Below are 11805 nucleotides of genomic sequence, written 5' to 3' on the forward strand. Positions count from 1 at the left end.
CCAAATCCCAAGCTTCTCATTATTGCAGCCTCACTCCTTGATGTTCCATAATCCGCTGTCATTGGCTCCCCGACCGGCCGAGGCTGGGAAAAGACGAAGTATCTCGTAGCCATCTCGCGGTGCCCCTGCGACTCAGCAGGGAGAAAGTAAAGGGAGGCGAGGGGGGAGCATGCAGGAACAAAGCAGGGCTGCAGAGTCATAAATCTCCTAAACTCAATGCAGGAAGTACATGAAGGGACTTTGTGGTGATAGCTGCTACTGTCGCTCCTCCCCCACTTATCATCATCTCCCTATCGCTCTCCCTCATGGCTCCCAGTCTCATTACTCCTCCTCTGTTACGTGGAGTCTACATTCAATTTTCTCTATGTATGACAACATGTCAGTGTCAGGCATCCATCCATCTGTCTGCTATTACCTCACATGTACACACACTGTGGGGAACACAGTTACTGAACCAAATTTACATCATAGGGAACAAATGAAGCAGGACACTCCACTCTGCTCCTCAGCTATATGAATTGATTTCACATGTGAAGCTAGTGTTACGATCACACTGCTCTTCATTATGGTTGATTTGATGCTAATAAGGCCAAGCTGGGGTCAGTCCACTTTTAGATCAGCATATTTTATCACTTTACTGTCGTATATCGATATTTAAGGAGGGAGTTCAGTAATAGTGACACCGAACATATTTGCAGGCTAATTCTGAAATGAAATTCATTACCTCTACCAAATTCCTTTGTGCTTGCACTCTTTCACCTCCTCCTTCCTCTTTTCATCCCTTGCTCCACTGTTACTTTTTCAATCCCCAGCTCCTATTTTTCGTCCGTGTGTTTTTCACAGAGGTTCTTTTCTCTGCTTCCACTTTATATCTCTTTCAAACCCTCAGGGCTTTTTTTCTCAACTGCAGTTTTAGAGCAATTGATTATACCACACTCCTCGTCACCATCGCTCTCTCTCTGTCTGCACCCCCAACACGCACGCACACACAAAACTCATCTCTCTTTTCCACCGCACTTGACTTTCTGTTACACATATTTCTCTTTGCCTTTGCAGTAGCGAGAAGGGAGCCATGTGGCGGATGTATACCCACACACATGTACACACAAGGATGCAGAGGTTCTTTGTCTAAATAGGCATAAACACACACTTTTATAAAGGACAAATCCTGTGAGACAATAGGTCCAATCTCTGTGTGGAAGAGAGAAGCGTTCAAGAGAGAGCACACGCATATTTACATCCTCTCCATCTCTTCTCTCACCCACTCTGATTGTGCTCCACTCTCCCTCCTCCTCTCTCTCTCTCTCTCTCCCTCAGACACACATACGCACACACATGCACAGACAGACCCCCCTCTCACACAGGAGTAGATAGAGAGCGGTGAAGAGCAGAAGGAGCTGGGTGGCAGGAGAGATGCAGGAGGGCTGTTGTTGATTTAACAAAGCCAGGAAAGGAGTGCGCAGTCCTGGGGAGTAAAGAAGCTGTGAAATGCCTGGAAGGGAGCCTGCCAGCTACTCCTGCAGAGACCTGAAGGTAAGGCTTGTGCATCAATGATGGAGAGAAAAACAGAGAAAGAGACAGAGAGAGAGAGCAAGGCAAAAGAGGAAGAGGGTTTTAAAGCCGTTGATGCATGGTACGACCGTGTCTCTATGTACGAGCAGCCTCCTCTCCATTTGTCTGTGGATGGCATCGCATGCTGTGATTGCATTATGTGTTCAATTGCACAGCCACAAATCCCATCTGGGGTGGCTTGCCAAGTAAAAAGTGTGCTTTTCTAGAAGAGAGATCAAAAAGTATGCGAATCAGATAGCATGAAACACTGCGATGAGGAGAATAGTGAGAGAAGATGCGAAGACAATGCAAGAGCGAGAGAACAGCAAGAGGGAAAGTGATGAAGGGAAAAGTAGCAGGATTACCCCCCTCCATCAGGCTCAGCCTTTATCACCACATCTTGCCGTCTTCGCCTTCTGTCACCGCAGAGATACATGGATCATCACCATGCATCTCCTCACCCTCATGGCGGGGGCAGGGTAATCAAAAAGGCTACTGATTTCTGTGACGCAAGCACAGAAAAGCCTGTCAACACTCCTGCTGGCTGATACCCATGTGCAGAGCTGTAGTTCTCTTAGTGCAATGCAGGAGTTTTACGAGTGCAGCAGGAGCAACACTGGCGTCAATGTGCATCTGACCGTGCGTTAGTGAAGGAGAAAGTGTGTAGTGTGTGGAGGAGGGGGATCTTGCACCGCTGACACACACAGCGCACCGTGTTTCAGTTCCTACATGTTCTAATGTGTTCAATAAAAGCAGGAGATAAAACAGCGGACATTGGGCAGTGATAGCTGTTTGCAGTCTTTTCATAAATATTGTAGGCTACATCAAAAGCATTGAGAGGAAATCATTTATATTGATCCCCTTGTAGCTCTTTCTCTGAGCTGAGGATTAGGGCTGCTAGCTTTAATGTATGATGAACATCACTATTTTCTCCACTACTGTAGCTCCAGTTCAGTGCACTCAGCTGGACACGCATCTCAAGAGTTGTTGCTGTAAAACTTTGATGACAATGCAGTGGACTAAACTGCCACATTAATCGAGCCCCGTTTCCCCAGAGCTCCTGCTCTTCTTGATATTGCCTCATCAGGGAGTAGAAAGACAGCAAGTGCACTCAGTTATCATTTTTTAATATCTTTTCTCTGGCACATTGGAGGAATAATTAGTGTCAGCCATATCTGTTCTCATTAGTAGCCTTTTTTTCCACATATGGCACATTCTTAGCTCAGACCCATTGAAGTGAAACTGAAGCGAACACCAACCCTGACAGTAATGATTCCTTAATACCTGTTTGAAAGAAAGCTCCCATTTGCCACACTACAGGCTACTTTTATCACCGTAAACCTGCTCGTCACTGGTAAAACCATCATCACCCTTTGAGGAGTGTAGGGGGAAGTGCAAACTGCCAAGACTTAATGCTTTCTGATGGATGGCCTTTTGACCTTATTATCTGCGCTATCATTGTAACAGCAACTCAGCGCTATGTACCTTGCTCCCCTTTTTGCTTGGTTATTATCCACGTCCTGATCTCCTTAACAAGTGGACAAAAGAGGGCAAAGGGCAGATGTAATTCTCAGCAGGATCTCAGGAGCCTCTCCAAAGAGAAGCCACTGTGAATAATTAATTGGATCTGTGTATTTAGTCAAGACTGCATGTCTCGGGGGGATGTATGGAAAGCTCTGTTTTTCAAGCAGATCCAAATTCTCTATTACGGCAGAGGCGCATTTGTGTCAAGAGCTTAGCCAGGCGTGAAGATCTTTTTTTGTATTTAGTGCCCTGGAAAACTGGAAAATGTGTGAGCATGTCAAAGCACTGCTTACAAATCACATTCTTTACAGGGGGCTGGTGAAAGGCTCACATGAAGATGCCTTAGATATACCACACCACTGATTCAATTGTCATGTATATACTGTTGAGTTTTCATTCATACTGCTCTATCTTTAAAAGGTGTATCATATAAAAGGCATAGCCTTGCACTTTGTGTGCCAAATATGAATCCAATTCAGTCTCTTGGAATTTATATGGCTCAGGCAAGCAGCATACAATTTCTTAAACAATTTTGACATCCTCCATGGCCCATCACTCCCTTTATGTCCTCATAAATCTGCAACCTATGCAAATTCAAGCTCCTGTGTCAACAAAGATGGTTATGTACCAGATTTATAGTGGGACCCACTCACTTATTCAAATATGACTTCACAATGCATGTATTTATACAACAGTCATGTCACACATAATGTTGATACAGTGCGTACAGTGCTGCTGCTTCAGCCTACATGCAGCACAAACACACCTTCACTCTGTTTGGCAAGGAAACAACTGTTTCGGAGATTACTTGTTTGTTCTCTGTTTGTCTGATGGTCCAGCACACTAACACTTTAGTAAACTGCCATTAAAGTGTATGTTTACACACACATACACATCCAGAGTCCCAGGACAATAAGAGCAGAAAACAATACAGTCTGCTGGCTCTTTGAGGTTTAATGCAGTTGTTGTCTTTAATATGATTAATCAGGAAAAATGTCTGTTTTTTAAGGTTCTTACTTGTCAAGTGGTTTGGAAAGCACACAGGGTGCTGAAAAAGTAATTGCAACCAAAAGGACCATTCAGTGTTCTCCCTCACGCATTCGACCACTGTGAAATGCATTCCAACATTCATCCCATGTCCACGTTAACCAGACTTCAAGAATCTTCATAACGGCTCATGGCCTTATCTGTCAGCAGCAGGTTATGTAGAATGAAATGGATTTTGAGTGCGTCTCCTGCTCCTGGCTTAGCCATTGGGGCAAAACCAGTCTTTATCTGAAGTCATTTGAACAAAAGAGTCTCCGCTGTACTATTCATGAGGATTCTTTTGTCCTAACCATGGTGAGAGATGTGTTGATGTCTCACATGCAGCTGATAAGTATTCAGGTCAGGCAAGTTTGACTTCATCACACCAAGGTTTATGCTAATTGTGTTGCAGGATTCCTGCAGTCATAAAGTAGATTTACTTGTACATTGTACAGCTCACATATGGAAGCCGAATTGATCCTGTTAGGTGTTTTTCTATTATGTGAGGGATAATGTATGGATAGCAGGTGGTTATGGGAAATAGAATCCTGACAGGGTGAGTGCAGCTATCATCACCATCGCTCATGGTTTAAGTTTCTTGGTAGTGACCGGTAACCTAAAGTTACATTCAGCTGCTCTGCTGCTGTTGCTAATATTGCTGGACAGGATCCAATATGAAATGTCTGTAGCCTGCTGCATTAGCATGCTAACTGAAACTAACGTTTCTAGCCAGATTGTTTTGATGGCAACAGAAACTAACCTCACCTTATGGTCGATGGTGTCAACAAGCAGAAGCAAGGTGTGCCGGAACTCTTTTCCGCGTATTGATTAGACATGACGTGTGATCAGTTTGCCTCTGACGTTGCTAATGTTAGTGAAAGTTAATAACCATCGTCAAGGGGTTTTGACTAATCAGAATCAAGCATCTTAGACAACCTGAAGATCAGTAAGAAAGCCGGGTTTTAATTAAAAATGTAAAAATATCAACTCTACAGCCACCCTCACCTGAATTACAGGGTATAATAACTACCCATAAATATAATTTTCTTACACTGATGTACAAACACACACTTGTGGCACAGTTAAATTCTTACCGTCCACTGAAGCAAATTAGCTTCACATGTTATGCAAATAGAAGACGTTTGATACATGCACCATTCCATTCAGAGATGTTGCTTATCACTGGAGTATCATTAAGATGTAGGAAAGACATTCAGTTTACCAACAACATCTGGGGGGGATTTGTTTTATATACAGGTTTTGCATTAGCATGTCAAAACGTGTGAGCATCCATCTCTCAAGGGAAACACATCTTCATGAATCTGCATGTAGAAACGGGAAACACTGTATGATTGGTAAAGTCTGTAGAGTAACAGCACTGATTTTCATAATCAACATGCCTCTTCTTTAGCACTAGTTTTGGGGGTAAATGATCACTGAGCAATGTTCCAACATCATCTTACTTCACATTCGCACAGCTCAGACTCACTCACTCTGGCATCTGTCATCAACAGAAGTTTCAGCTCATCACGAAAGGACACCTTGTCAGGAAGTGCTCTTGAGCAAAGGGTGCATTACTCAGCTGCTTTGCCCAACAAGCTGCTCTGAGGATTGTTAATATGTAACTGTTGGGCTGTAATCTCATTTCGTCCTGATTTGGCATGTGATGACTATAGAGAAGGAGGCTCCTCAAAGGGACAAGCAAGGGGACACAGCGAGGCATGTCAGGAATTCCAATCAAGACCATTTGACCTTTGGCTCCTCCAGTATTCGCCATGCACTGCCTGGCTCTGCAGCTCCGCCCCACCCCTGCTCACGGCCTACCATCCTCCCTTGTCCCATCCTCCCGTGCTCATGTGTCCTCTACAGTGGGGTGAAGCAGAAGATTAATGAACCACAGGCAGTGTAGTGTGATTAGTCGGATGCAGATAAACTGTAGAACTGGATCTGATTTACATACTTTGTTTGTGATACACAGTAATTACTGTGAAAGCATCATATATTTATTGTCAAACATAGATCACCATACTCCTCCATGCATGCTTCCCCCTCATTATAATTCATCCCTTTACTTAGAAATGTTTGCCCTCGGAGACAGCGCAGTGGAAAGACATTCTTGGATCCACAGCCACATATCACAGCGAGGGCCTGACAGAAATGCCTTGTACAAAAAAGAAAGGGTGTCAGGGCGCATGTTGTGACACTCAACCTCACACTTCATCTTTCTGTCACGTCTCTCGTGCTCCAGTCCGGTGTGGTTGAAGTGGGTATTTGGCTACATTAGGTGTTGGGTTTCAAGCCCATCCAGGCTCCACTCGGCAGCACTGTGAAATTTTTGCTATTTCTCTCTCTCTCTCTCTCTCTCTCTTTTTTGTACTCCTATCAGTTGAGGAGGAGAGTAGATCTGAAACATGCAGCAACTATATTATAACAGCTCAAATGGCTGAATGGCAGTCTTTTTATGTCAGGGTGTGCACAAAATGTACTGTTAGTGGAAAGCTGAATGAGGTACAGAAAAGAGAGGGATTTTTATGTGTGTTTGTGTGTGTGTGCGTGAGAAATAAAGGGGGGCCAGTTGGACGTATCATTAGGGAAATTGTTCCTCCAATGTGAGTCAAACGTCTCCGTGCAGCAGTGTCACTCCAGAGAAGGTCATCCATGAGAAGGACACAACTGGATACACTCAGCTCACTATCGGCATAATGGGTAAATGGAGGGAGGGATGGTATGAAGTTTGTGTGTGCGTGCGTGCGTGTGTGTGTGTGTGTGTGTTTGCTGGGCCTGGAGCCAAACGAGCTGGGGATGTTTTTAGTCATTTGACCCGCCCGACCTCAAAGTGTCATAAGTGAGTGGAGATAGGGATGAAGCCATGTTATTTTATGGGCCAATCTTAGCCTGAGACACAATCATGCCAGGCCCGGTAACCATGACTCTTTGCTCTCGCTCAAAGGGAGAAGCGAAGGAGGATAGGGAATCCGGGAAAGAGAAAGTTCTAGAGCTTCCACAGCCGAGAAACAGAGACAGCAGATAAGCAGAAACAACTCCACCAGTGTAGATATCTATCTGACGCGGAGATTTGACAAATATAGCTGTTGTTTTAATCTCAAAAAGCTCATCTCTGCAGCAGCCTTTGTCTCCCTTTTTTCTTCTTCTCTCTATTTCTATATTCTGGCTGATTTATCTCTCTGATGTCAGCAGTGTGTTTGATGAACTGACAAAAAACTGCAAGCTATGACCTCAAAATCTATGGATGAGAGCCCACTTATGCTTGAATTTGTATTGTAAACTAAGGATTACTGCTGAGTTTGCAACATCCTGCTGCCATTTGTAACCCTGTCATGCTCAGCAGAATAAGCAGTATTGCAGGGTCAAAAGCTGGAAGGGTTATGGAAATGCATAAATGTTATAAATATATACATATATAGGGAATACTGCTGATTACATTTTATTCCAGGAAAGTAAACAATTTCATTTTCGGGAGATTCGTACGCAGGTACAGCAACAGCATTCTCAGCATTTGCAAAACGAGCACATCTGTGCAAATTTCAAGGAAACATTTTATCTCTGTAGAGTAGAAAAACTGAATTGATTGCCTCCATGCAGAGGGAAATAAAAAGTAAATCACAGAATGAAACAGTTTACAGTTTTGTTGATCAAGTGAGAATTAAGATTCAGTTCATTTCATGGTGGCATGGGCCTTTTCTAATCCTTGATTAGTATTGATAAACCTTCCCTTTGGCTCAGCTGCAAGCCAGCTCTTACCTTTCAGTTCTGTAGATTTGTACAGTCCTAAAAATGTACAAAATTAAATCATGAAGCAGGTGCTACTCAGTACACTACAGACTCTGGGGGGAAATTATAGAGCTTGCCACAGGTTAGAAAGGAAAAGGCCACATTTTGCTGTGCTCCGTGCACATTATTGTTCACAACATGCAGTGTCAGCAAACAAGAAAATATATGTCCTGTAGATATCCCTTAGGAAGCAAGTTCCCTGGTTTACTAGTACCCTTTTGCTTTAGGCACAACAGATGAGTGGTCTTGTTATCAGGACACAGACACAATTCAGCCAAAGCATCCTGTCACTCTGCTGGTAACAAGATAAATGCTTGTTACCCTCTTAAAGCTCCAAGATAAAACACTGCAGCTGATATCTATGTTCGAACACCTCTCATTCGGGCTTGTTGAGTCTGCTGCTGTGTACAGACAACACAATCACAGCCTCGCTGAAAATACACACAGGTCTGGAGTTCACAAATCTCCAGAGAGCTATGTTTAATTCATGAGAGAACCTAAAATGAGTCAGAAAGCGAGACCTTGCAACCCCTTTAATGTATTCAGCGAGGTTTGTCAGAAGCTTTGTGTGTGTGCCGCGCCTCTGCTGTCCGTCTGTCTGTCTTTTCCCTTCTCAGATGCCTGTCACGTCACTCTGCCCTTTGCTTTGGACCATCAATGTCAACACCACATTCCTGTGTGGATCTGACTTGTGACGCGGTCCCCTCACTTCTCCAAGCTTGCCTTTCATTCCCTCTCCTCACTTGTCAGCGATCAAATAGAGTAACATCAGGGCCAGATGACAAAGAAATGTCAGATGTAGTTAAGGTCAGGAACAAGCAGCAAAAGTAATTTACCCTTGTTCTTCAGGTTGGTTCATCGCAAGGCCCTGTTTACCCATTGTTGTTGTAGTAAAATTAAAAGTAGCTGATTTTCAAACAACACCCGAGGGCTCTATAACTTCATTGCCTCTTGTGGAGCTCCAAAGGTGTTGTAAGATTGCGGCTAAAAGTAGGACTTTATCTCCGGTCCCACCCTTACACACACCGACACCCCCACTCTCCATTACGAGTATTGTAGCGGCTGTTTTTTTTATATCCCACATTTTTTAGGAGACCTTGAAAGTGTCACTTCTCCACTCCTCCTGTCACTTTGTACCTAAGATAACAGATGTTAAAAATACCAGTTTCAGCATACAACCAAGCAGAGAATAAAAGTCTTTAAAATCACATCACACTAAGTGTAAACTGTCAGCATATCACCCAGAGGCTCCAGTGGGGCTAAAAACAGCCACAAAGATAATGCATACACTTGTTTTATATGAGATTAAATTTAAAGTAAAAGAGGCAACTGGATTTCCTCTGACAGCAAGTATTTATTTGTCTGTCTCCAGCTGATTAAGAAAGCAATCACTGAATCAGATCTGAAACACAGAGGAACTGTGTGAGATGGGTGTATTTGTACAGAGAGAGTTGTGTGTCTGTAACTGTGTGTGTGTGTGTGTGTGTGTGTGTGTGTGTGTGTGTGTGTGTGTGTGTGTGTGTGTGTGTGTGTGTGTGTGTGGTGTGTGTGTGTGTGTGTGTGTGCATGTGGGCACATGTAGTGGAAGCAACTGGCCATGCTGGCAATAATGAGTCTGCTCTTTGAGAAAACAAGGCTGGAAAAAACACTGCAGCTGAGCCTGCTTCATACGGGCACACAGTGGACACTGCGCCAGCTCACGTGTGAGATTAACACCATATCCTTTACGAGTTTAATAGTAATGAAAACACTATAGCTTTATTGCCATAGAGGGAGCAGAGGTTTTTCTTTATTAGGTAGAATTTTGTAATGCAGCATGGGTGCTCTATTATAGGCCAAGCTGGGAATGCATTTACAAGTCATTATATGATTTGAAGGACTACACTAAGTGCCACTGCTCTGTTCAACATACAAAAACACACTAATCCCCTATCCAGTGATTCAAGTCAAGAGAAATGTGTGTGGATTAACTCCTTAAAGAAATGTTCAGTTGTAACATTTAGCAACTTGTTTAGTTCAGTTCCTTAGCAAGACTAAAGGAGTCTTCATGCTTAGAGTTCTGTCAGGCTTTGCTAGGTGCTAACTCCTGCATGCTAGCAGGCTCACATTCACTATGCTAATGTGTTGATGCTCAAGGTTGTTTGCCATGTTCACCATCTTTGCTGAATCCACTTGCTAATAAGCACTTGGCACAGGCACAGCTGGTGGGAATGTCATTAGCTCTGAGGTTCAGATAAACATATATTTTGATGTACTAATAGCGCAAAATTAAAGAGAAGTCAGGAGATCACAGTTTTATGGATGACTATCTTAGCACTTTGAATGCTTGTGCCAAAATTCATAACAGTTCTTAAAGTGTGTGTCACGAAATTCAAGTCTTGGCCAAAGTGGAGGTTGGACTGCTCTACTGACCTAGACTGTCATTCCAAGAGCCATGCTGCTAGCATAGCTAAAATGTTCAGAGAATAGTAGTTCTGACAGGGTGATCTAATGGGTACATTAATTAGTAAAACCATCATTACTGTCAAGGAGAACAAACTGAGCAGTTTAAGTGATAGTAAAAGTACAAAAAGAGGATTGATGACTGACCTCCAGCACATTGATGGAAAAGAGCTGTGTCAGCTCTTCATCATGCATATGATTACCGGTCTTAAGCTCATATTTTATTCACTGTGGGATGCTAATTATTAACCCAAAAGAGAAAAACAAATCTAATTGTGTATGGTCCTAAATAATGACTTCTTTTGAAAATTAGACTTTGCACCTGAAATGTTGATTAAACAAATAACAGCAGATGTGAAACCTGAATCTGGTTTAAGTGTCATGACTTGAGGAAAAACACAAAAGTGGGGATCCAATTTTAGACTAACAATAACACTATTTAATAACTAAGCTCAAAGGTAACCTGAAGGTCTAAAACATCCATAAAATAATTTCAAAAATGTCCAACTGAAGATCACAGGTGAACACAGGGTAATACTAAATGCACACAGGGCAATCCAACACAGGTGTTATAACGAAGCACAGGTGAAACAAATATGAAGAAATCAAACTGGAGGGAAATACACAGGAGGTAAAACTAGACTGGGCACAGTGGTAGAGTACAACAAAAATAAAAACAAGAAACAACAATTGAAGACCACTATGAAAACTAAAAATATAATGATGTTAAAAGACAAGAACACAAGACAACACGAAAAACACAAAATAAAACAGGAAATGAAGCCAAAATACAAAACTAAACAAAAGCCACTCACAACATATAGCTGATTTAAGGTATTTCAAAAAATACTAATACATGTGCAATGCTTGAACAGAGATGGCTGTGGCTCTGTGGCAGAGTTGGTTGTCTCTCAATTGGAAGGTTGATGGTTCAATCACTCAGATAGCTCCCGGCGACATACTCAGCAGTGTGTGAATAGATATGAATGGAATTATTTGATACTGATGGTCCCCTACAATAAGTTTCAGTGTATGATTTGGCGATGTGTCAATCACTAACGACTCAGCTCTAAGAGCCGGCTTTTGTACGTGAACGATATTAGCCAGCACTCCATTTGAGAGCAGGTTTCCTTTCCTACGCTTTGTGTTTTTATTTAATACAGGATAGAATAAAGGGACAATTTTCTATCCACACCACTCAGCCATCAGCACACCAGTGACTGAGTGCTGTGTCAAAGTGTGTGCCATGTGACCAATCAGATGCAGGTGAAGGGAAGTGATGGTGGCCAGAGGACTGGTGTGTTGGTTGATATTATATGAATTATTTCGTACCAACCATCATGTAAAATAGTGTTATTCTGGGAATGATACAGTTTATTATAATTACATATAATAATTAAAGTAAAATACATAAACACATATCAGTCATAGGTCAAAACATTGCTACAAATGTCTGATTTAATGAAAGCC

This window comes from Notolabrus celidotus, chromosome 14 (genome assembly GCF_009762535.1).
Source record: "Notolabrus celidotus isolate fNotCel1 chromosome 14, fNotCel1.pri, whole genome shotgun sequence".
NCBI lineage: Eukaryota > Metazoa > Chordata > Actinopteri > Labriformes > Labridae > Notolabrus > Notolabrus celidotus.